Source organism: Copadichromis virginalis, linkage group LG17 (genome assembly GCF_057382275.1).
Source record: "Copadichromis virginalis isolate Kocher_CV1m ecotype Utaka linkage group LG17, C_Virginalis_male_GT1.1, whole genome shotgun sequence".
Taxonomy (NCBI): Eukaryota; Metazoa; Chordata; class Actinopteri; order Cichliformes; family Cichlidae; genus Copadichromis; species Copadichromis virginalis.
Window position 1 is genome coordinate 19,914,956 of NC_140634.1, and position 24,721 is coordinate 19,939,676.

A 24,721-nucleotide genomic window follows, 5' to 3' on the forward strand; every position below is an offset into this window, starting at 1 on the left:
GAAAAAATCAAAATAAACTTAAACCGGAGGACTGACAGAACACACAGCTAGGTAAACGGTAGATCACGACCCAGACAAACCAAACAAGGAGCCAGAAACAAAAAAAAGTGCAAACACCGGAGCCCGGAAAGCAACATAACAAAACACAGGCTCACGACAGGCGCAGGGGGCCAGGAAAAACAGTTCAAGGGGGCGGCCCGGAGGCTGACGGCCCAAGAGCCCAGAAAAGAGTTCAGGGGGCCTGCCGGGCGGGAGGCTGAACGGGCCCCTTGGACCCTCCAGTGGAGACAGGAGACGGCTGGAGCGGTTCCTCGGACCCTCCAGCGGGAACAGACGGCTGAAGCAGTCCCTCGGACCCTCCAGCGGAGGCAGGTTGCTGGACAGATGACCGAGGAGAGGAGTGACGGTGGCGTCGCTTCCTTCTAGACGAGGGAACAGGAACCGGTGGAGAAATGGAGACCTCCTCCTCATCCTCCGACCACACAGCCACCAGGAAAAAGGCAGGCGAATGGACAGGCGAACAAGGTCCCGGCTGGTGTGAGGAAGGAGAGGAAGCCTGTAGTGGCAATGAGGCAGAGTGTGCGTTGTCCTGGGGCGGCGGTGGGGAAGATGTAGTGAGTGAGAGAGCAAGCTCACCAGCCCTGACTTGCTCTCTCCAGGCAGTTATGGTGTTCCCCAACTCAGTGTCCTTAGCAAACTGGCTAAGCCGGGGGTTATATTGAATGATGGCCTCCACCGCACTCAGCCCAACTGCCATGGTCCTTAAATCCGGGGACTGGGCGATGCGGTCGAGCAGGCTCACCATCTGCTCCATCTCAGTGTTGTACTCCGAGGAAAAAGAGTCTGCGGGGTCCATGTTCTGGTCGCGATCTTCTGTTAAGTGACGGCTGTGTGTAGACAGGAATAGGACCCAAGGTGCAGACTCCAGAGACAGTCGTAAACTCAAAACAGCTTTAATGTAATACTCAAAAAATAACATAACTGGAAAAAATCAAAATAAACTTAAACCGGAGGACTGACAGAACACACAGCTAGGTAAACGGTAGATCACAACCCAGACACAGAGAAACACAGGGCTTAAATACACAGAGGGAGCAATCAGGGAATGGGTAACAGGAGGGAAACACAGCTGGGGCAAATCAGGCCTAACAAGACAAGGGGAAGCGAAACCAGATACATTAACATCAGACATGGACTTTCAAAATAAAACAGGAAACATGACACAGACTGAACTAAAGACACAGATTCGCACGCACTGCAACAGAGGGAAAAGAGACGTGGGACTAGGGCAGACACAGATACTGACTGGACACGGGGATATAGCAACTAAGGATACACAGAGACGCGAACTAGACAAGGGAATACAGCTGACAGGGGAGACAGAGCAACTAGAAAAGACAGAGACATAAACCATCAGACAGAACTCAAAGAAACCAAAGACTAGAAATATAAATAATATAATAAACTCAAAAACCATGGGTCAACGACCCAGGCATCCTAACAGACAGCAGTTTTGGATAATCGCAGAATCATTTCCATGATAAACAGAAACCTCTTCACAACACTCTCCAGGTGGAAGATGTATCTATATCCAAGTCTACCATAAAAACAAGACTGGATTAAAGTAAATACAGAGGATTCACTGCAAGAGGCAAGTCATTCATAAGCCTCAAAGACAGAAAGGCTAGATTGGACTTTGCAAAAAAAAAAAAAAAACCATCCAAAAGAGCCAACACAGTTCTGGAAAAACATTCTTTGGAAAGACAAAATGATGATCAACCTCTATGAGAATGATGGCAAGAAAGAAGTATGGAGAAGGTGGGGAATAGCTCATTATCCAAAGTGTACCACATCACTTATAAACCACAAATAAACTGCAACTGAAAGCTGCTGCAGTAAAGCCTGGCAGAGCATTAAAAAGGAGGAAACCCAGCATCTGGTGATGTCCATGAGTTCAGGACTTCATGCTGTCATTGTCAACAAAGGATGTTCAAGCAAGTATTAGTAATGAGCATTTTAGTTTCAATTATTTAATTTATCTGATTATTTTTGAGCCCATTAAATGAAGGGATTGTGTTAATAATCACTTTAGTTCCTTACACTTTTATCCAGTCTTTTTGTTCAGCCCACTGAGCTGTAAGTCTACATTTCAACTGCATCTGAGTTAGTTTTAATTTAATATTCATTGTCGTAGTGTGTAGAGCCACAATTAGGAAAAAGTTATGTCCAAATATTTATGGAACTAACTGTACACATTTACACCCTAAGCTGATCTCTTGATTTGAAACATTGGCCTTGCTTGCAGCACTGTAACAGCATATGTGTAACAGAAATAAATTATATTGTTTGCTTTCACTCATTAACTATGAGTGACAGTAAACATAAAAATTAGTCCACTGGAAAAGCCATCCTAGTGACTGCATTACCCAGCTAGCTTGTTTGTACTTAAGGGTATTTCAAATAAGCCATAGCTTCTTAGCCTACAACACCCACTTACTCAGTCCAGCAGTTGTGTAAGTGGAACTGCAAAAACTTCCCTTTCTTTTCCAAGTGGATCCAGAGACAGTCCTAAACAACTGAGAGACACAATCACAATGCCTGTCCTGTCTGAGCATGCCTGAAGCACCTCACACAGGATATAGGAGGCAGGCTAGGTATGCAGGCAGATTACAGTACATCCTTTCAGGATGGAGGAACATCAGACCTACCCAGAGCCTGAGCCAGGCTGCTTACCCAATCTCCCCTTCCAGAGGCAGTGTTGTGAATCAGAACTTGCCCCTGTCCTTATTTATGTGCATATTTGTCATAATTAAATGTTTTGGATCAAACAACATGTAATATTAGGCAAAGACGACTTGGGGAAATACAAAATGCAGTGTAGTGATGTGTCGGTCGCGAACGAAATGGCCGACTCTTTGAAGTGAACGACGCGAGACGGCTCCTTATTGGGAGCTGTGGTTTTTTTGGGGTTTTTTTTTGCCTGTCCTGTTTGGCTCTTTTGCCATCAGAATTATTGTCTAAAGGCGAAGAAAGATGCCCAATGGATTTACTTTACCAAATGGACCATCCCAGCCTTGTCGTAATGGTCTATTTGATTCACCTTTTATTGTTTATTTTATTTTATTTTCACTTGGTAAATACGGGACAGATTTGACTGGGGAAAAGAAAGGGGAGAAAGAAAGAGGGAAAGAAAAACAGCGGGGAAGAGGGATGGGGATAAAGGGCAAAAAACAAAAACCAACAAAATAAGCAGACAAAAAATACATATATCAATCACCTTGATCACCTGTTGAGAAAGAAAAAAGAGAAAACAAGCAGAAGAAAACAAAAGAGCAACATAGTAAACATCATCGTGATGATCTATGTGAATATAACAGTAAATACTAAATATTGAATATTATTGTGCAGCACGTAAGATCGACAGCGCACAGTGTGCTTTGAGGTAGAAGCCAAAAAGGGTGTAGTTTGTGTGTGTGAGCACCCGTGTGTACACCTGTGAGCATGAGCGCGCTTTAATTTAAAAGGTCCCTTCATGTAATAATCTGCTAGAGGGTGTGGGGGGGCCACAGCCCCGTCCTCCAGGGCATGAAGCAGGTATGGAGGAGATCAAAACTCCAGACATCCAGAGGCCCCCAGAACACAAGAGACCAAGGAAGACCAACAGAGGGGCAGCCGCGCCATTGTCCCAGAAAGAGCTGATGAGAGCCCCAGATGAGGGCTCACTCAGCAGCCGCGGAGCAGAAGCCAGGGGGAGTTGCAGTGACGCGCCCGTGAGCTCCGCCGGCAGCCAGCTGTGCCAGAGTGACTGAGCCCCAGGCCGAGAGGCCCCGATAAGCGGCCGCCAAGGAGTGAGCCGGTGTGTACCTGGACGTCCATCCCCGGACACAAAGAACCACCAACGCACCGATGTCTGAGGGCGTCTGCCACTGGCAGGGGAAGTGGTGGGGGAGATAGGCCTCCATACCTTGGAGGGCCTGAGATGTCCCTAGAGAGGTGGCGTCTGATACCCAACCTGACATATAGACACAGACATACAGGCACACACAGATACAGACATCCATTCCCACCCTCATGCTCTCATATGCAATTACTCATCACTCACCCAACGTGGAGACAGACACAAAGAGACACTGTACACACAATCACACTCCCCAAGCGTACTCTATACCCCAGGTCTAGGTACCCTTGCCCCTGGAGGGGGAAACTGCACCCAGACCCAGGTAGTGTTACCCTTTTCCCTGGGGTGGAGAGAAGCAGACTGCCCCAACTCGGCAGCAGCAGTGAGGCCCCACATTCCAGACCCCAATCGGATGGCCGACTCCTCCTCCCAGACCCCCTGCTCCAACAGGCTGCAGAGAACGGGGGTGTATGAAGACTCCAAACCTCCCTCCACCCGCTCATATGTAGTGTAGATGCATGTGTGTTCTAAGGTGCATTTAAAACCCAGGAGGGCATGGAGCTACCTGCCAGAGAGCAGCAGGTAAGTGCATAGCCCCTCCTGATAGCCCTCAATGTCTACATGTATTTAAAATTGAGAGGTGGGCAATGACGCCAGGGGTGAGGTGTACACGCTGATGGTCTTTTGGATTCCATGTAGCGTGCCCACCCCCAAGATCCTATATGTATGTGTTATGAGAGTGTGAGTAATGTGAATGTCTAAGTTGTGGGATAAAATTGAGGCACAGGCAGCCAGAAGGGGACAGAGGGGGGGTAGCCTCCCCTGCACCCAGCTCCCCCGATGACCCCAGTAGGCACCCCCATACTCTGCAACCCGCCAGGTAAGGGGGGCCCAGGCCCATCCGGACCGGGACCCATTTCGGCAGCGCCGCCTGGCCCCACAGAGCCCGGGACAGCCCACCCGACCCCACCACAGAGAAAACTGCACCCACCCCGTCATCCACTCATCTTCCAGACTACACAAGACAATAGACGCCCAGGCTGAGATCTTCCTCCACCTCTCCTATATCTCATCCTAAAGTCAATGTTGTCGCCGAGAGATACCGTTTCAGGCAATGAGCCCAAGCTGTCGGTGAGTCTACTGATCACTACGTTGCAGCACTGCGTTAGCTCGTGAAACAATGTAAGTTCGGGGATATGGAGAATGAAATGTTGCGGGATCAACTTGTAGAGAAGACAAATAATGCTCGTATACGTGAAAGACTGCTAATGGAGGAGGATTTGATGCTCGATCGAGCTTTGGAAATTGCTAGGCGTACAGAGGCTGCAATAGCTGATGCAAAGGCCATTGCTGTTGGTGAAACAAAGCCTGTTGCAAAAGACTGCAAATGTAATACGTGTGGGAAAATCGGACATTTTTCGAGAGTGTGTAAATCTTCTCATAAGCCTGTTAATGAAGTGACTGTGCCTGAAATGTGTGTTTTAACTGTTGACAATTGTGTCAGTGGTGATCCGGCTAAACTGATGTGCACTGTTACTGTCACTGTACCAAATACTGCACAGGCATGTACTGTTAAGCTACTAGTAGACACAGGGTCTGGTGTTTCCATACTGCCTGAACATATTTACAGCACAAATTTTGGCTCAGTTAAGTTAAGTAATCCAGCTGTTCAGCTTATATTCAAAAGAGAAACTGGATGTATTAGGGTGTCTTAGAGCTGATATTACTTACAATGGCAGGAGTGCCTCCACAGATCTCTACATTGTGAGAACAGGAACACCCATACTGGGAATGGACTTGGTGACTGCCCTCCAGCTACACATAAAAGGGGGACAATTAGTTCTTGACAGTCCCAAGGTCTGTGCTACACTTCAGCAAACCTCTGCTCTGCCCACTCAATGTAAACAGGAATGTGTGTCTCCAGTTGCATTCGGATGTGCAAAGGACTTCGTACATAAAGTGAAGGTGCGACCTGAAGTGAAGCCAATACAGCAGAAACTTCGACGCTTACCCCTGTCAGTCCGTGATGCTGTTTCCACAGAACTCAAGAACCTTGAGGAACATGGCATCATAGAGAAAATCGATACATCTGAATGGGTCTCCCCGATTGTAGTCACTAGAAGGAAGACTGGTGGCATATGCATGATTTGATTTGAGAGAACCTAACAAAGCGGTGGTCGTTGACAGTCATCCCTTGCCACTGATAGAGGACATACTGTCTGAGCTGCGTGGGGCTGTCATGTTCTCCACCCTGGATCTTAAATCCGCCTACCATCAGCTGAAACTACATGAAGAGAGTAGAGGGCTCACTGCTGATGTAACCCAGTGTTAATTTGGTTATCTGATATTGTGTGATATTCAGTATATATGTATATATCTATATTGGGTGTTATAAAATGTTCTTCAATGATTTTGAGTTTTTTTTTTTTATTGCTATTGGTTTGCGGCTGCTTTACGACAGTCGACTGTGGTAGTACATCCTAGCGGGAGGGGCTATGAGCTCACGTGGCTTGTAGCTGTGCCAGAGAGCAAGCTTGGGTGAGCGAGCGGGGAATATCTCCTTCTGCAGTAGCCTTAAAAAAAGACTATTGTTCGTTCTCCTGCCAGGTAAAAATCTGTTTCGTATGTATATTATACTATTCCATGTGTTATCATGTGTTTGCTATGATGTGATGTGTAGTAATGGTTATTAAGGTGCTAATCGCTAATCGAGGCTAAGCTAGCAAGCTCGACAATTAGCTGCCATGCTAAGCGGACATTGGTAGCCAAGTTCGTATGTCACTGTAGGGGCTATGAGCTCACGTGGCTTGTAGCTGTGCCAGAGAGCAAGCTTGGGTGAGCTAGCGGGGAATATCTCCTTCTGCAGTAGCCTTAAAAAAGACTATTGTTCGTTCTCCTGCCAGACGCCTTACTGCTGTGCTGCCTTACTGCTGTGCTGCCTTACTGCTGTGCTGCCTCGCTGGTGCCATTAAAGGACAAGCGGCTGCCATCCATTCATCCATCCGGACTTCGATTATTTAGACCGAAGTACTCACACACACGCCCGCACTCAGTGCCATACAGTCTCTTTATTTTGCTGGCCAGCTAACATCATTGTTTTTTTTCTTTTTGCATTCACAAAGACTATCCAAAGACATTTTGGTTATTGTCAAATAGACACTCTCTGATTACGGACTGAGGAGGTTGTGGTGTTACAACCCCAGGACTGAGAAAAAGGACTCTTTACATAATATATTCACTTGTCTCCTGGTTAGGAGAAGTGACTATTGATGGAAATATTTTTCTTCTTCTTGTCTTTGTTTACATTGTATCCCAGAGAAGTTTTAAGTTGTTCAGGTTGAAACATTTGCAATTAGAGTCTGTTAAGTTTCCTTTGATGTATTAGTGTCAAGCTGATGTTTAAGAGGGTATGTTAAGGACAGATGTGCTCCAGTCCATCCAATCCTTTAAAGTGCTGGACACCGATGGTAAATTGCCATCAGACCCTAAATAAATTGTCCTCTGCTGTTATCCATATTGCTTCACTCATTCTTTGGTGAGTAGACATATTGGTTACACTTTCATTACACATGAAGGACTGTACCAGTACTGCAGAGTTCCCTATGGGTTGAGTTCAGCACCTGCAGTCTTCCAAAAGATGATGACACAACTCCTACGTGGCCAGAAAGGGGTGCAATGCTATCTTGATGATGTCATCATATACAGTGGGGCAAAAAAGTATTTAGTCAGCCACCGATTGTGCAAGTTCCCCCACCTAAAATGATGACAGAGGTCAGTAATTTGCACCAGAGGTACACTTCAACTGTGAGAGACAGAATGTGGAAAAAAAATCCATGAATCCACATGGTAGGATTTGTAAAGAATTTATTCGTAAATTAGGGTGGAAAATAAGTATTTGGTCAATAACAAAAATACAACTCAATACTTTGTAACATAACCTTTGTTGGCAATAACAGAGGTCAAACGTTTACTATAGGTCTTTACCAGGTTTGCACACACAGTAGCTGGTATTTTGGCCCATTCCTCCATGCAGATCTTCTCGAGAGCAGTGATGTTTTGGGGCTGTCGCCGAGCAACACGGACTTTCAACTCCCGCCACAGATTTCCTATGGGGTTGAGGTCTGGAGACTGGCTAGGCCACTCCAGGACTTTAAAATGCTTCTTACGGAGCCACTCCTTTGTTGCCCGGGCGGTGTGTTTTGGATCATTGTCATGTTGGAAGACCCAGCCTCATTTCATCTTCAAAGTTCTCACTGATGGAAGGAGGTTTTGGCTCAAAATCTCACGATACATGGCCCCATTCATTCTGTCCTTAACACGGATCAGTCGTCCTGTCCCCTTGGCAGAAAAACAGCCCCATAGCATGATGTTTCCACCCCCATGCTTCACAGTAGGTATGGTGTTCTTGGGATGCAACTCAGTATTCTTCTTCCTCCAAACACGACGAGTTGAGTTTATACCAAAAAGTTCTACTTTGGTTTCATCTGACCACATGACATTCTCCCAATCCTCTGCTGTATCATCCATGTGCTCTCTGGCAAACTTCAGACGGGCCTGGACATGCACTGGCTTCAGCAGCGGAACACGTCTGGCACTGCGGGATTTGATTCCCTGCCGTTGTAGTGTGTTACTGATGGTGACCTTTGTTACTTTGGTCCCAGCTCTCTGCAGGTCATTCACCAGGTCCCCCCGTGTGGTTCTGGGATCTTTGCTCACCGTTCTCATGATCATTTTGACCCCACGGGATGAGATCTTGCGTGGAGCCCCAGATCGAGGGAGATTATCAGTGGTCCTGTATGTCTTCCATTTTCTGATGATTGCTCCCACAGTTGATTTTTTCACACCAAGCTGCTTGCCTATTGTAGATTCACTCTTCCCAGTCTGGTGCAGGTCTACAATACTTTTCCTGGTGTCCTTCGAAAGCTCTTTGGTCTTGGCCATGGCGGAGTTTGGAGTCTGACTGTTTGAGGCTGTGGACAGGTGTCTTTTATACAGATGATGAGTTCAAACAAGTGCCATTCATACAGGTAACGAGTAGGGGACAGAAAAGCTTCTTACAGAAGACGTTACAGGTCTGTGAGAGCCAGAGATTTTCCTTGTTTGAGGTGACCAAATGCTTATTTTCCACCCTAATTTACGAATAAATTCTTTACAAATCCTACCATGTGAATTCATGGATTTTTTTTTTCACATTCTGTCTCTCACAGTTGAAGTGTACCTCTGGTGCAAATTACTGACCTCTGTCATCATTTTAAGTGGGGGAACTTGCACAATCGGTGGCTGACTAAATACTTTTTTGCCCCACTGTATGGAACTTCAGAAGCTGAACATGAGGCCAACCTGCGTGCTGTGTTACACAGAATCAACAATGCAGGACTGAAACTTAATGTTGACAAATGTCAACTCCATCAAACTACTCTGAGCTTTTTGGGTCAAAAGATCGGTCCAGAAGGTCTGCTGCCAGATGACTCTCATGTCACTGCTATCCTGCAGGCTCCGCCCCCTACTGATCCTGCAACTCTGCGCTCATTTTTTGGCTTGAGTGCATGGTACAGCAAGTTTGTGCCAAATTACGTGACTGTTGTTGAACCTATGAGAGCTCTTCTGCGTAAGGACTGTTCATTCCACTGGAACGAAGCAGCTCAAGTTTGATCAAGTCAAGCAGTTAATCGTGCACAGCTCTGCCCTGGTGATGTTCGACCCCAGTAAGCCAACCATAGTCTCGACAGATGCCTCAGACTACGGTGTAGGTGCTGTTTTGACTCAACTTGACGGTAATGATGCAGAACATACTGTTGCATTTGCATCTCGCAGCTTGTCTGATGCAGAGAGGAAATACTCAATCGTTGAGAAGGAAGCTCTAGCTTGCGTCTGGGCTGCTGAAAAATGGCGCACATGGCTCTGGGGCAGAAAATTCCTCCTACGAACATATCACCAAGCACTTACAACACTGCTGACTACTAAGGGCAATAACAGAGCTGGTCTACGCATAGCCAGATGGTCAGCTCGCCTGTTGGAGTTTGACTATGAAGTGAAATATAGAACTGGGTCATTGAACCATGTTGCTGATTGTCTTTCTAGGCTCCCACTTTCCGAGACAGACATGGCATGTGCAGAGGATGTGGAGTCAGTTGCAGCCATCCTCACTGATCTGAGTGCTGTGTCTGAGGATGACTTCCAGTCAGAGTGCAAAGCCTGTCCAGTATTCACAAAGCTCTGTGTGCAGATACAGAAAGGCTGGCCTGCAAGGAAGACGTCACTGGAACCTGACTTACAGCCGTACTTCCCAATCCGCCATGAACTCGCGGTCTTGAACGAGTGCATTGTCAGAGGTACACATCGATTGCTAGTGCCTGAGTCGTTGCAGAAAAAACTCACTGATATAGCTCAAGAAACTCACCAAGGCATTGTACGTACCAAGGGAACCTGAGGGAATTGTACTGGTGGCCCAAATGGATTGTCACATAGAGACACTGATAGAGAACTGTGCAACGTGCAGACAGAATAACAAGTCCACTGTCACCCATGATGCTCCACTCCAACCCATTCCCTTACCAGCTGCTGCTTGGGAAAAGGTGTCTGTGGACATCCCTTTTGAAATAGCCCCTTCTGACTGTAGATTTGCCATCACATTGGTAGACTACTTTAGTAAGTGGCCTGAAGAAGCTTTTGCTTCCCGAGCTGATGCAGCTACTATCATTCAGTTCCTTTCTGTAGTTTTCTCTCGTGAAAGGAATCCAAAGACATTGATAAGTGACAATGGCTCTCAATTTCTCTCTGCTGAGTTTGCTGACTTCCTGAAAAGCAGGGGAATCCAACACCTGAGATCCTCAGTGTATTACCCAAGAGCTAATGGGGAAGTTGAGAGATTCAATAGATGCGTTAAAGACTGCCTATAGACTGCCTCGATTCAAGGACAACCCTGGAAATCGTTCCTGAGAACTTACCTGATGGACTACAGAGCAACCCCTCATTCAACAACTGGAGTTTCCCCTTCAGAACTGCTCCATGGACTACGAATGAGAACAAAGTTACAGGTAATGGATATGCCTGTTCCTCAGACAGAGAGGCATACCATGTGCGAAAGAGTTAAGAATAAGCAAATGAACATGAAAGAATACACTGATGCTCGCAGACACGCCAAACCATTCAACTTTCAGCCTGGTGACAAGGTACGGGTTAGGAAGCCGTGGAAGGTAAAGAAAGGTGAGTTAAAGTTTTCCAAACCAAGGACTGTCATGACAAGGAAAGGACCAAACACTTATTTGCTGGATGATGGACGGACCTGGAACGCCTCACACTTATCGGCTCTGTCAGAGCTGAACACAGGTACTGATTCTGACACAAGAATGGACTGTCATAAACCAGGAACTGATCTAGCATCTAACTCTGAGTCCGATAGTAGGCTTAGGCCCACCAGGATGAGGAACCCACCTTGCTGGACCCAAGACTTTGTCATGGGAAAGTGAATGTTACTGAGTAATGTGAAATATGTTAAACGTGTATTAGGTGACATACATCAGAATGATGAAGTCAGGTTCATATAAGAAATCCTTGTTCAAAGGGGGAGATGTTGTGTCCACACATACTATTGCATTTGTTCTGTAGATGCATTTACCAGAAGCGCTAGAGGGTGCTAGTGAGTATGTTGTTCTGGTTGTGGTTTTTGAAGAAGAAAAATAAAAATAAAGAAAGGAGTTATCTCCGGTAATCCTCTGTTCCTACCTGCGTGTGTGTGTAATGCCTGCTTAACTAACACCACACAACAGGAGCGGTGGTGTTTTTTTTCTTTCTTTCTCTCACCCTCTCTCTCGCACTTTTTTTCCGCTTCACTCCGCACACGAGCCTTGTGCTCAGTGTTGCCATCTCCTCAGTAAGGAAAATCGCTATTGGTTTTCCTAAAAGTCGCTAGACAGGCCATCACCCTTCTCCCCCTCCCTTTCTCCCTCCTCCCCACACCTGAAATTCACTGAGGAGATGATGGAGCGGGTCAATGCTGGGCTCAGATCTACCCCCCGGCCCAATCCCACTAGAGCAGCCAAAGGTTCACCATCGAGCCCCGCCCCCAACAGAGCAATCGGAGTTCCATTGCCTGGCCCCGCCCCCTTTAGCCCCTCCTTACCACCTTCATGCTCTGTCTCCGCAGTCTGATGTGTGATGTGTGGAGGGTCCGGGCTGCGAGGATTATGGCAGTGGTGACTTTTCCCAGGAGAAGCTGGGACCCTGTTTACAAGAAGGTTTTAAAATTTCTTTTTTAAAATTACTTTTAGGTGACAGAAGGAGACATGTGGCCTTGTCAAAACACAGAGAGCTGCACTCTAAAAGATCTTTAAATATAGTAAACATACCTTGTGTGCCACAGGCTGCTCCCAAACACGAGGGGGCAAATAATACCTCTAAAACGCTTAAGTTGGCTTTATTAAGTGATTTAATCACTGAGCACAGCCTTGATTTTATGTTTTTACCTGAAACTTGGTTGGAACAAAGTAACAGTGGAGCTGTTCTCATCGAGACGACCCCTCCTAACTACAGTTTTATCAGTGAGGTCAGGGCGAGCAGGAGAGGAGGAGGGGTTGCTGTCTTATTTAATGAATCATTTCAATGTAAGCAGCTATCTCCTGGAAGTTTTCAGTCTTTTGAATATAGGTGTTAGGGAGTTTTTATTGTTTTATTTGCTTATGCTTCAAAAGTTATGTTATACATATTTCACCAGACACAGTTTTCTGTAGAAACAGGAAGCTGACCCTGTGACACTGGGATTTACCGCAAGAGATCAGCACAGAAATACATATCCGCAGAAGTTGACTTGCATTATATTATTCTTAGAAATTGACTTGCAACACACATACTTTGTGACATAAAACTGTTGTACACACACACATATGAAGAGAGAGAGAGTATGCATTGTATGCAAACGGCTACCAAACAGCCATCATAATTTATCATACAATGAGAACAGGACGAATCAACAATTGACAATGACTAATTAATATTAAAATCTGTAACATAATGTATTGTTTGGAGTTTAGTCTGTTAATATTGCTATTTTTACCATTTCTTCTTGGAGCAACTGTAACGCACATAATATCCTTAGGGATTAATAAAGTATTCTGATTCTGATTGTTTCAGGATAACCTGCCATTATCCAACGACACATCTGCTTACCTGTATCTTTTGCTTGTTTCTCTTCCTCTTCTTTTCTCTTTTTTCTAAACTGAGCACCTGATGGCTTTGAACTTTTCTTGTCCATCTTCCACTGGTTTTATTTGCACTCCAGTATGAACACCCATCCCTCAACCCAAGGATCACCACAACATAATCTAATACACCTACACCTTAGTTCACAGACTCACTTTGTCTAGGGTTTATTTCTGAGATTTCACACAACCCAGGATTCAAATCATGAATACATGATGGGTTTGGATTTACAACATTATAAATGAAATGTGCTCTATTTGGAAGCAGCCGCCCCCCTCCCCTTTCGACGGGTTGTGTGTGAGACTTTAAATCAAACTGTAAATTATAAATTGTTATTGATCCCTTTACCCCTAGTCCTAAAGTGTATATTTATTTTCTTACTCTTCTTATATATATTGTATGCTGTAACTGGAGCCTCGTCGTCTTGTCTCTCTATATAATGGACTGTATGTAGCGGAGAGAAAAAACATCGGTGCAAATTATAAGTCTGTATCATAATGTCTGGTGTTTTCGTGTTTGTTGGTTTGTTTTTATTTTGTTTTATTTTGCGAGTTGGTTTTTAGATGCCGCTCCAGCCGGTCAGTGAATCTCCCGCCGCCCCGCCCTCTCCTGCCTGTGCCGCAAGCAGCAGGCGCACCTCGCAAACGGAGGGCGCCCTTACACCCAACAAATGGGTGATAGAAAACCGATCGGTGCCTATGCCATTCCCAATATGCGCTGGCATGACGTCGGGGCAGCATGATTACGAGCATTTTTTTTTTTTGCCGATACCCGTGATGCTGCCCCCCACCATGATGCCGCCCCGGGCAACCGCCCGTGTCGCCCGTATCTAAAACCGCTACTGGATGTGGGACTGTCTGATAATTACTGTGTTTTCTTTGAAGGTAAAATTTCAGCACACACAAATATATCAACAGCAGTGATCACAAACCGGTATATAACTGAATACAGTAGTGAGATCTTTAACCAGGTCTTCCCATTAACACCTGACCTGTCCAGAGGTTCAGTCAATAAGCTCGTCAATAGCTTCAATGCTAAAATGTTAAATGTAATGGACACTATTGCTCCCATTAAGGTGAAGGTTATCTCTGGAAGGAAAAAGTCTCCATGGAGAAACTCCACACTGGTGAAAAAAGAAAAAAGAGAGTGTAGGAAAGCTGAGCGCAGATGGAGAAAAACAAACCTCCAGGTTCATTATGACATCTATAAAGAGAAACTTCACAATTATAATTTACAAGTGAGGAGTGCAAGGAGGTCCTACTTCTCTGACATCATCACCAAAAACAGTCATAATTCTCGGGTCTTATTTTCTACAGTTGACAGGCTAACAAACCCTCCTGTGTCAGTGGCGGCTGAACTTCACTCGACCATGGCCTGCAATGACTTTGCCAAATTCTTCACAGAAAAAATCCAAAAGATTAGACAAACAATTGGTACATCAACAGCAGATTCAGGATATGTACTGTGTCCACTGAAAAACTGTTTAAACACAATCAAACAGTTTCACCCTATTTGCAGCAAAGACCTGGAGGACATCTTAGGTCAACTGAACTCCTCTTGCTGTTTAGATGTCCTGCCAACAAGTTTTTTCAAAAAGGTCTCAAAGACTTTGGAGTCAGACCTGTTACAGATCGTCAGCTTTTCTTTAATGTCAGGTGTGTTTCCAGAACCACTAAAAACTGCTGTAATAAAACCTATACTGAAAAAGGACAATCTTGACAAGACACAAATGAACAACTACAGGCCGATCTCAAATCTCCAATTTTTAAGTAAGATCATTGAAAAAGCAGTTTCTCAACAGCTCAATTACTTCTTAAAACAGAATAACTATGATGCCTTCCAGTCAGGTTTTAGACAGAACCACAGCACTGAAACCGCTCTGACCAAAGTGTTTAATGACATTTGTCTGAATACAGACAGTGGAAAAATGTCAGTCTTAGTTTTACTGGATCTCAGTGCAGCATTTGATACAGTTGACCACAACATATTACTCAAACAACTGGAGAACTGGGCAGGTGTTTCAGGAACTGTACTAAACTGGTTCAAAACATACTTAGAAAACAGGAAATATTTTGTATCAATAGGTAACTTCACATCTGAGCAGACAAGTATCACATGTGGAGTTCCCCAAGGTTCCATCTTGGGACCCCTTCTGTTTAACATTTACATGCTCCCACTGGCGCACATTATAAAGAACAACAAAATAAACTATCATAGCTATGCAGATGACACACAAATATATATCACAATGTCACCAGGAGACAGAGGCCCTGTACAGGCTCTTGGTAAATGCATTGAGGAAATTAATGACTGGTTGTGCCACAATTTTCTCCAGCTAAACAAAAACAAAACTGAAGTAGTCTTTGGTGCCAAAGGAAAACGATTACAGGTCACCAGAGAACTTCAATCAATACACCTAAAAACCACAAACCAGGCAAGAAATTTGGGTGTAGTAATGGATGCAGACCTAAACTTAGAAAAACACATTAAGACAATAACAAAATCAGCTTACTATCACCTCAAGAATATATCAACGATAAAAGATCTGATGTCTCAACAGGACCTGGAAAAACTAGTCCATGCATTCATCTTTAGTAGGCTTGATTACTGTAACAGCATCTTTACAGGTCGACCTAAAAAATCAGTCAGACAACTACAGCTCATTCAGAACTCTGCTGCTCGAGTCCTCACTAAGACCAAAAAAGTGGACCACAGAGAATGTGCATCTTCTTTTTGTTTTGCATATTTTAATTTATATTTAATTGTGTTGTGGTTTGCAGTGTTTTGTGTTGTTTCACTTTAAATTTGTTTAAAAGGAAAAAGCTGAAAATTTAAATAGTTAAAAGTTGAAATGTAAATAGTTGTTTTTTGTATTTAAAATTAGCTATGTAACAATTTCCTGACTGGCAGATGGCAATGACTTTGTTTCTTGGGTGTTTCTCTTAAGCAGCATCAGCACACAACAAGACAAACTGACCAGTAGCAAAGCCACAGAATGAGCCAGAGATATTTGAACTCATCCACCTTGGATAGAAACCACTCCAAACTGGGAGTCAGTACTCCACCCCCCTTTTTGTTAAGAACCATCACATTAGACTCAGAAATATTCATTTTCATCCCCTTTCTTCACACTCAGAACTTCCCCAGTGTGAGCAGGATGTCAGTAAAGCCAGAAGGACCACATCATCCATTAAAAGCATGTAATAATGAGGTCATCAAATTTAGAAACACTCGTCCATGTTGGGCAGTGGATTCATAACTTTAACGGACAGAATGTCGCAGCATAAATAAAAGTGAAGAATGACATAATTTGTCTACATTTTTTTTAAGCATCATGTTCCAGTTTTAAAAAATCAGCTTTGATGTTCATTTCTGAACAATAGGAATGCAGGGCTTTTTGTCTTTACACAAGAAATGCCTTTCAAAACCTCTGCATAGCAGCATTAACCCAAAGGAAAGTAAATAATCTCGGCACTAACGGTAAGTGAATTTTGAAGTAGTTATAACTGTATAACTTCCTCAGCAACCAATAGCAGCATAACTTTCAATTCAATTCAGTTTTATTTATATAGTGCCAAATTGCAACAACAGTCACCTCAAGGTGCTTTATATACCTACAATAATACAGAGAAACCACAACTGTCCAATGACGAAATGTAATATCTTACATAAAGCTGCAGTGATCACACGTGGCCAAGTTAGATAGCTAGCAGTTTTACCTGCCTAGATATCTTGTGACACTAGAGAAAACGTTTCTCATGGCTTATATTTCCTTTTAAAATTATATAATGTTGCAAGCTTGTTGTCTAATGCCATAAGGACATAGAGTCAAATTCTGACAGTGCTGCACATTAGAAAACTTAAAGAGATTGCATGTGACATTACTATAATAATACTCTGAACACATTCATTACCTGCCTAGAAGGTCACACAACTGAGGACCGTTGGGTTACACAATTATTTTGTGCTGACTGGAAGCTTTAACCTGTTTTTCCAGAAATATGCAGGTCTGTGCATGAAGAGCATAACGTTTTAAGAATATTTGTTCTCGACCGCTTACAGTAGGAACCATTATATTCCAATGACAAAGAGACAGCATGGAGCAGACCACAGTGAGGCTAATGAAATGAAAAATGCTAATTTTACACTTTAATGAACACATTGAATATAGAATAAAGTAAAGCAAGAATTAAGTAAAGCAAGTATATAAGAATCATATCTCACTTAAATATTTGCAACTGAACATCTCTATGTCTGAAACGCAGAGAGAGCAACTTATACAAGAAAGACAACCTGTAAAGCTGTTAGGAACCGGCAACTGCTGTCTTTAATGAGGGTGGGAGTCACTGTAATTTCATTTTGCACATGATTCATGTTTCCCTGCCCACACACCATAATCCTCACTGTTAATGGTGCGGTTGCACAGACATGTCATTAGGATTGCATTACTGCAGCTCTGCATACATGAGGAGGGAAGAGTGAGACAGAGAGAGTGGCACTGACAAGATTTGTTTCTCACTTCTATGAGAAAAAGTAGTTTCGTTTTACTAATGGGAGAACTGACTCAGAATTACAGACGCCTGCACTGAACAGTCAAGTGTAATAAGTGTAGAACTGTACATGAACTAAGAATACCGATGTTATCTGAACAGGTATAACATTAATCATAATCCAGTTGGATCATGTCATCTGGTCCATTTTTTTTTAAAAACTTTATTTCAAAGTTGTTTTAATGTGTGTAAAATGATTTACCTAACAGTAGTAGGTTTCGCCAGCAGAAACCATAAAACTGCCTTTAGGTCCACAACTGAAGCCTTGCAGAAGTGTGCTGTACTGTTTTTCTTCTCTTTGTTTTTTAAAATTTGCAACCTGAACAGTTCAGTTGTTTTTAAGTTTCCACCAGCTGTGACTGTGTGTGATTTTTATGTGTGTGTCATGAAGCCACCGTAGGGATGGTGCTAAAACAAACTCTAACAGGAAGAAAAATACAACAAAAACCAGCCCTAGCAGGTGTTATTCTGTATTTTTGGATTCTTCTATCAAATCTGAGTATAGACATAGTGTGTGGAGTGTGTAGATTGGATCAAAATGAAGGTCAGTTTTGAAGATGTTCATGGTCTGACCCACGAGCACCATGTTATGAGTTTGCAGATCTGCATGGGTGTCATGACCTGGCTTGAATGTCACATGTTTGGGGTCATTTTTCCACTGCATTTCCTGTGTCTAGGTTCTGCCCTCCAGAGCAGAGTTATGCTTCTACTTCTGTCTCCTCTCACCTGTGATCCATCAGTAGTTATTAACAGCTCAGATTTCCACCCGCTGCCATCGTCTGCTACCCCATGCTGACTTCATGTTTAGCTCTTACGTTGTTACTCCTTGTGTTAACCTCACGTCTCCTTGTGTCTCCAGTTTACATTGTTTGGGATCAGCATTCAAACTAACCTGTTGTTCTTTTGGTTTTACTGACGCGGGTCTGCTCCCCTAATAATGCAATAGCTAAACACTTACCCTCCTGCATTCTCTGCCCGATGCCTCTCTTCTGTATTCTGAAAATAACATTAGCTCAGACATGTCATCGGGCTGCCCTCTTGCTCGCCATTTCCCTCCAGATCACTGAAAAAGAAAGAAAAAGTCGGACTGCCGTGATGCTCGCTCCCCATCTTGTTTGATTAAGATTTGTGAGCTTAATAAAGTCTTTCATCTATTGAGTCTGCTTTTGGGTCCACACCTCAAACTGCCATTCAACCCTCTGAGAGTGGGTTTGGGGTTTTGTTTGTGTTTATCTTTCTTTCTTTCCTTTTAATATTCTCAGGTGGAGTTGGATTTGGTTAGCTCTGCCTCAGGTCTCTGTCTGGTTTTCAACGAAAATAAATGATTGTTATATATATCAGTGAAGCATTTTTGTTTGCTTGTTTGTTTTTTGTACTGTCTGGCAGCTTTGCAAGCAGAATTGTGATCTGAATGCACTGTGGTGCCTAACATATTTCGCTTTTACAAGAATAGCTACATAGAAAGTAGTAATATACCTGTGGCTTTTTTGCCCCCTTTTAAAAAAATGGTTCTTTGAAGAACTATTTTTAAAAAGGTCTTTCAAGTGGTTCTTTAAAGACCCATTTTAAAGAACCCTTTTCTGAGTGGTTCTTTAAAGAACCATTTTAAATCTTTCAAAATAAAATGCATCTTAAATCGAATTAACTAGAATAGGGTAAAATAAATACAAGCATATAGACATATATTAATGGTTTATTGGCACTTTGTATTACAGAAAAAGACAAAAAGGCATTTTAACGCTAAGCACAACACCACTACTAATAATAGCATATAAGTCATTTAAACAGTAATAACTAAATATCTTTACTATACTATAAATAAATACATATAAATATTATACTATAGATAAAACAACAATTATTACATTAGAAATAGCAATACTTTCATAACAGACAATTAAACAACACATTTTCATCAGCATGTTTGCATTTTCAGTAAAACTATTTCAAGAACAATCTTTTTATTTAAATTATCAATGAACTGCAGCCTTAAGTTATGTAAGTTAAGTTTAACGTGGGACTCATGGTCCTTTGTTAGTCCACATTGGGACAATATCGGTCTCTCACCTGCACTATGCTGGCAATCTAGGAGATATTTAATGCATTTGCCACTCTTTGCACAGCTACTGATACAGGTGTAGTCAGAGTTCCCAAGTTGAGAACAAATGCCTCCAAAAAGCAAAATGTCTTTTTTAGTTCACTTGGATAGGCAACATTGTAGACATGGTACAGGGAGAAGACAATACCCATCGCCAATGAAATGTCCATTTCCCCACTGTCCAGAATCATTTTTTGTCCATCCATCTGGACATTGACCTCAGTTGAATCATTCAAGGGCTTGCCGTCACTGCTGCTGAGTACGATTGTAGGTATTGGGCTGTGTGGATCCTGAAACAGGAATTAAATTCTTGAAATGAGGAGTACAGTTTAAATAAGTAAAAACAACAGGTGTCCCAATGAAAGTATAAAACTCCTGTAAAATACTGGATTAGTTCAAGACTCTCCCCATTATGCGAGAACAGCTGTGTTTACTATCTGACCTGGAAAATAAAGAGAAATATGTAAATATTTGCTGGCCAATTTTGTTAATACAAAGCAGTAAAGGCCATATGAGTGCCTTCATCAGGAGTTGAATGGGGGAACAGAAACAAATAGGAATGCACGATGTATCACCAACTGCTGGATCTGTAAGAGACATTTTCCTTAGTATTGGTTTCTTAGCAGCTATTTGACCATAAAGGCCAGATTCATGCAGTCTCCTCTGAACAGTTGATGTAGAGATGTGTCTGCTACTGGAGCTCTGTGTGGCATTTATCTGGTCTAATCTGAGATGCTGTTAACTTCCTATTTCTGAGTCTGATGACTCGGATGTATTTATCCTCAGCTAGCGGAGGTGACTCTTTGTCTTCCTTTCCTGGGACGATTCTCGCGTGAGCCAGTTGTAGTGCTTCAGTTCTTAAAGTAATGATGGACTGTCATTTCTCTTTACTTGATTGGTTCTTGCCATAATATGAATTCTAACAGTTTCAAATAGGGCTGTCAGCTGTGTACCAACCCAACTTTTGCACAACCCAACTGACGGTCGCAACTCCATTAAGAAGGTAAGAAGTTTCACAAATGAACCTTGTCAAGGGACACCTGTGAAGTCAAAACCATTTCAGGTGACATCATCATGAAACTCATTGGGAGAAGGCAAAGTGTTTGTAGCAGTGTCAACAAAGCAAAGGGTGGCTACTTTCAGGAATCTAAAATACAAAACATATTTAGAGTTACTTATAATTTTTTCTTTGCTACATAATTCCACATATTGCTTCATATATTCGATGTCTTCAGTTTGTATCTACAATGTAGCAGTAGTAGTAAAAATAAAGAAAAAACAGTAAATGAGGAGGTTTGTCCAAACTTTTGACTGGTAGTGTACACATGCACACACAGACACAGTTACTCACTCTCACCAACCCACTAGTGACACATAGAAAGACAAAGACACATGTGCACACATTCACCCCCTGCTCCTCTGCGGTGTTGGTCAGCAGATGCCACTATGAACGAGCAGCAAACTGGGATGAAGCCAAAGCTGTCAGGGCTAATGAGCGGTATGGATTCAGGCGCGGAGCTCTGGGTTGAAGCCGACAGTGCGTTTATTTACAGTGCTTGAAATACAGTCTTCAAACAGTGAGATATCCAACAATGTCCTTTCTCTAAATCCCAAAAGTGGTGAAGGCGAGTTTCCCCGTGAGGTCGGTGTGCACTCCTTCCGTGTGAATTCCTCCTCCCGAAAACACCATTGATTCCCTTTTCTCCACTCCTCCGTCCCGTACTTCTCCACCTGAGAGACGAGCAAACACAACAGCGGATAAGAAGGCTTGCCTTGCTATGCAGTTATAAGATCACGAGCACACTTATCTACCGAGCTCCGAGTACAATCCAACTGCCGTCTGGACACACCGTTAAATACCTCCGTGTAGTGAGGAATGATTAGCGGCAGCTGGAGCTGAAGATTACTCTTCTGGGTCAGAGGTTGGCCTTTCTCGCTCTCTCGGAGACGCCACCCCTAGGCATAGCCCGACCCGCAGAATAGGGAGGAAGAGAGAAAGAGAGGAAGGCGCACACACATCACAAATAAACAAGCAGGTCGTCCGGGGAGGACCGTCCAACCGTGACAAAAGCACTCCACAAACCGCCTGACAAGATGTGTGAACGGGCTGGGGAACAAGGGGTGTAGAGAGATGTGCCCTCCCCTCCCACTCTGTTTTGACAATGCTATGTTGTGTTGGTGTGTTGTGAACTGTGAGTGGTCTGGATGGGTGTGAATGTATAGAACTAGAGTTTTGTTAAAACTGGGATGGGTACGGTGGCCCTGAGAGACCAAACGGACTGCAACTTCAGAAAACACTTGCAAAAAGAAAAATGCTGCAAAAAGAAAAACACTTGCAAAAAGAAAAATGCTGCAAAAAGTAAAACGCTGCAAATAGAAAAAAACGCTGCAAAAAGAAAAAAACGCTGCAAAAAGAAAAACGCTGCAAAAGCACACACAACACAACGGAAATAGGAAAAAAGACAACGGAAATGTTTCTGGGGAGACAATAACCGGACGGTCCTGTTGCACGAACCAAAACATGTATGTATGGCTCTATCCCAATTCAGGGTCTGCAGCCTTAAAGTACGCAGCCTTAACGGTCCTCAAGGGCCGCACTCAAAGACCGCTGAGGCCGGAAGTGTGAGGCTTGTAGGCTTGTGAGATGGGACAGTCTAGCCCAGGGGTGGGCAATCTCAGTCCACGAGGGCCGGTGTCTCTGCAGGTTTTAGATCTCACCTTGGGTCAACACACCTGAATCACATGATTAGTTCGTTACCAGGCCTCTGGAGAACTACAAGACATGTTGAGGAGATAATTTAGCCATTTAAATCAGCTGTGTTGGTTCGAGGACACATCTAAAACCTGCAGGACACCGGCCCTCGTGGACGGAGATTGCCCACCCCTGGTCTAGCCTCTGTCACGCTGCCCAGGTTGCCTAGCAACCATGATACTAACAGCTGGAAACGTTTCATACAGCTTTGTTTGACAGAAATGAAGGAGAACATATTTTGTACATTTGTTTCGACATGAGCTTTGTGTGATTTGATAGGTATCTGAGGCTGAGACCCCAGGACTGTAAAACATGATTTTTGGGCTTCATTTCTGTACTGAACAGTCATTTAAGATTAGCTAGTAAATAACAATTAGCTAATGTTGTTCATGAGACTAAAGTCATCTCACTTTGGTAATGTAAATATAATATGGCCAATATTATATTAATCATTATTAGTTATTACAGCAGTGAACATGAACTCTGTGTAGGGTTGCCAACTCCCTGAAAAATAAATAAGGGACACCTCGTGGCCAGGGCCGGGCGACCCAGTTGTCTTCACCCTTCCCAGTGTGGTGAATTTTCTAGCTCTTTTTTTGTGTGTGAAATTATTTTTTTAACCATTTGACTTGAATTTGATTTAAGTAGATGTGTATTCTTTGTGATATGAACACATGTGAAACAAATGATCATTTAGCCATTTATTTTTTAGCTCAAAATGACAACATTAACACAATAAAACAGGTCTCCTTCTTAAACAGAAGCCTGTCATGCTTAACTTTTGAGAATATAAGTAAATCTTTCTTTAAAAGAACTCTGTCCTGCTTAACTTAAAATAATAGAAAACAATAGAAAGAAAAACATTCTTGTAACAGTGCTCATTTAGTGCATTTAGTACAATTGGCTTAATGCTAATCAGCTGCTCCTGTTTGTAAACCCGCTTGTTCCCATGATTACGCATCTTAACTCATCATCATTATTCATCTATGTATTACTTTTATGTATTAGTCATCTATTTGTTGTAATCATCTATCCTTGCAGTTGTTTATTACACAAAATAAATTATATTATCACACTTCTGGCCACATAGCGCTGATATTCACTGCACATGCCCATATTAACTTTTTCCAGCCAGGTGTTTTCCTTTTCCCATTTTTCCCTTTCTCTGAACAAACATTGCTGCTCTAATGCTGGGCTTACACTGTGCGGTTTTAGGCCCATTTTGAGCCGATTTTTGAGTGATCGGACCGATTTTGGCCTTCATCGTGCATCGTGTAGTATACGTGGGGTAACGAGAAGTGATTAACACCTCACGACCAGCTCCCGATCATCAATCGCTCGTGAGGGTCTCACCACAGCCGCTCACACTGCTCGCGCGCAAACACGTAAACGTTGGTGTAAAAGATGGAGCAGCACGGCTGTGCAGCGTGTGATCTGGACACAAGCAATGGAGGCACACAACCGTGAAAATAGTTGCATTTACATTGCTGCTCAGTCACAGCTGCCCGATCAATGTTTTTCATTAGCAATTTAGCAAAGTTGATGGTGGTGGTGTGCGTGTCTGTGTGAGTGAAAGACGGAGAGAGAGAGCGCGACAGATTTTCTGTTATAACCTTCATTTTATGGAGGCACAGTGTGAGCACTCAGGTCGCATCAGAGCATCGGGCCGTATAGTGTGAGACCTGCATCGTGACCTACCAACTTCTAACCCCTGCGAGTCAATCGTGCAGTTTGAGCAGGAGCTGAATAACGTGACTGAAAAAAATCGCACAGTGTTTGCCCAGCTTTAGGTGTACTGTCGTCCGAGACTTGCACCGCAGTGTCGGCGTTTGTTTCCCTGTTGGCCATGCTTCTTGTTGTGGTCATCTGTTGTCTTCCGGTATTTTCTCCGTAAGCGACCTTTCCTTGACCAATGAGATGAGCGGTAATCTGAATTGTCATACTCGTAAGTGTGCTGTCAGCTCATTGGTCACAAAGCAGGAGAGGGGCTGGGAATTATGTTTTAAAACAAAGCGTTAATTCCATTAAAAGTTATAGACTACTTTTGATTCTCACTGTATTACGGGACAAAGTGCGTCCCTTATTAGCTCAATACGGGACGTGTACTTTTGTTTCGAAATACGGGACGATTCCGTATTTTAAGGGACGGTTGGCAACCCTAACTCTGTGCCAAACACTGAGCTTCAGTAAAGATTCAAGTTACAGTTATTTATATTTCCTTTCAC

At 43.3% G+C, this 24,721-nt stretch overlaps 1 long non-coding RNA gene across 1 annotated transcript; it reads right to left on the minus strand.

Moving 5' to 3' along the window:
- Positions 1-19,321: 19,321 nt before the first annotated feature.
- Positions 19,322-21,703, minus strand: LOC146689325 (uncharacterized). Its single transcript, XR_014916171.1, has 2 exons — positions 21,557-21,703; positions 19,322-21,475 (listed from the first exon to the last, which is right to left on the minus strand). It is a non-coding gene; the product is annotated as an uncharacterized LOC146689325 (long non-coding RNA).
- Between the last annotated feature and the right edge of the window lie 3,018 nt (positions 21,704-24,721).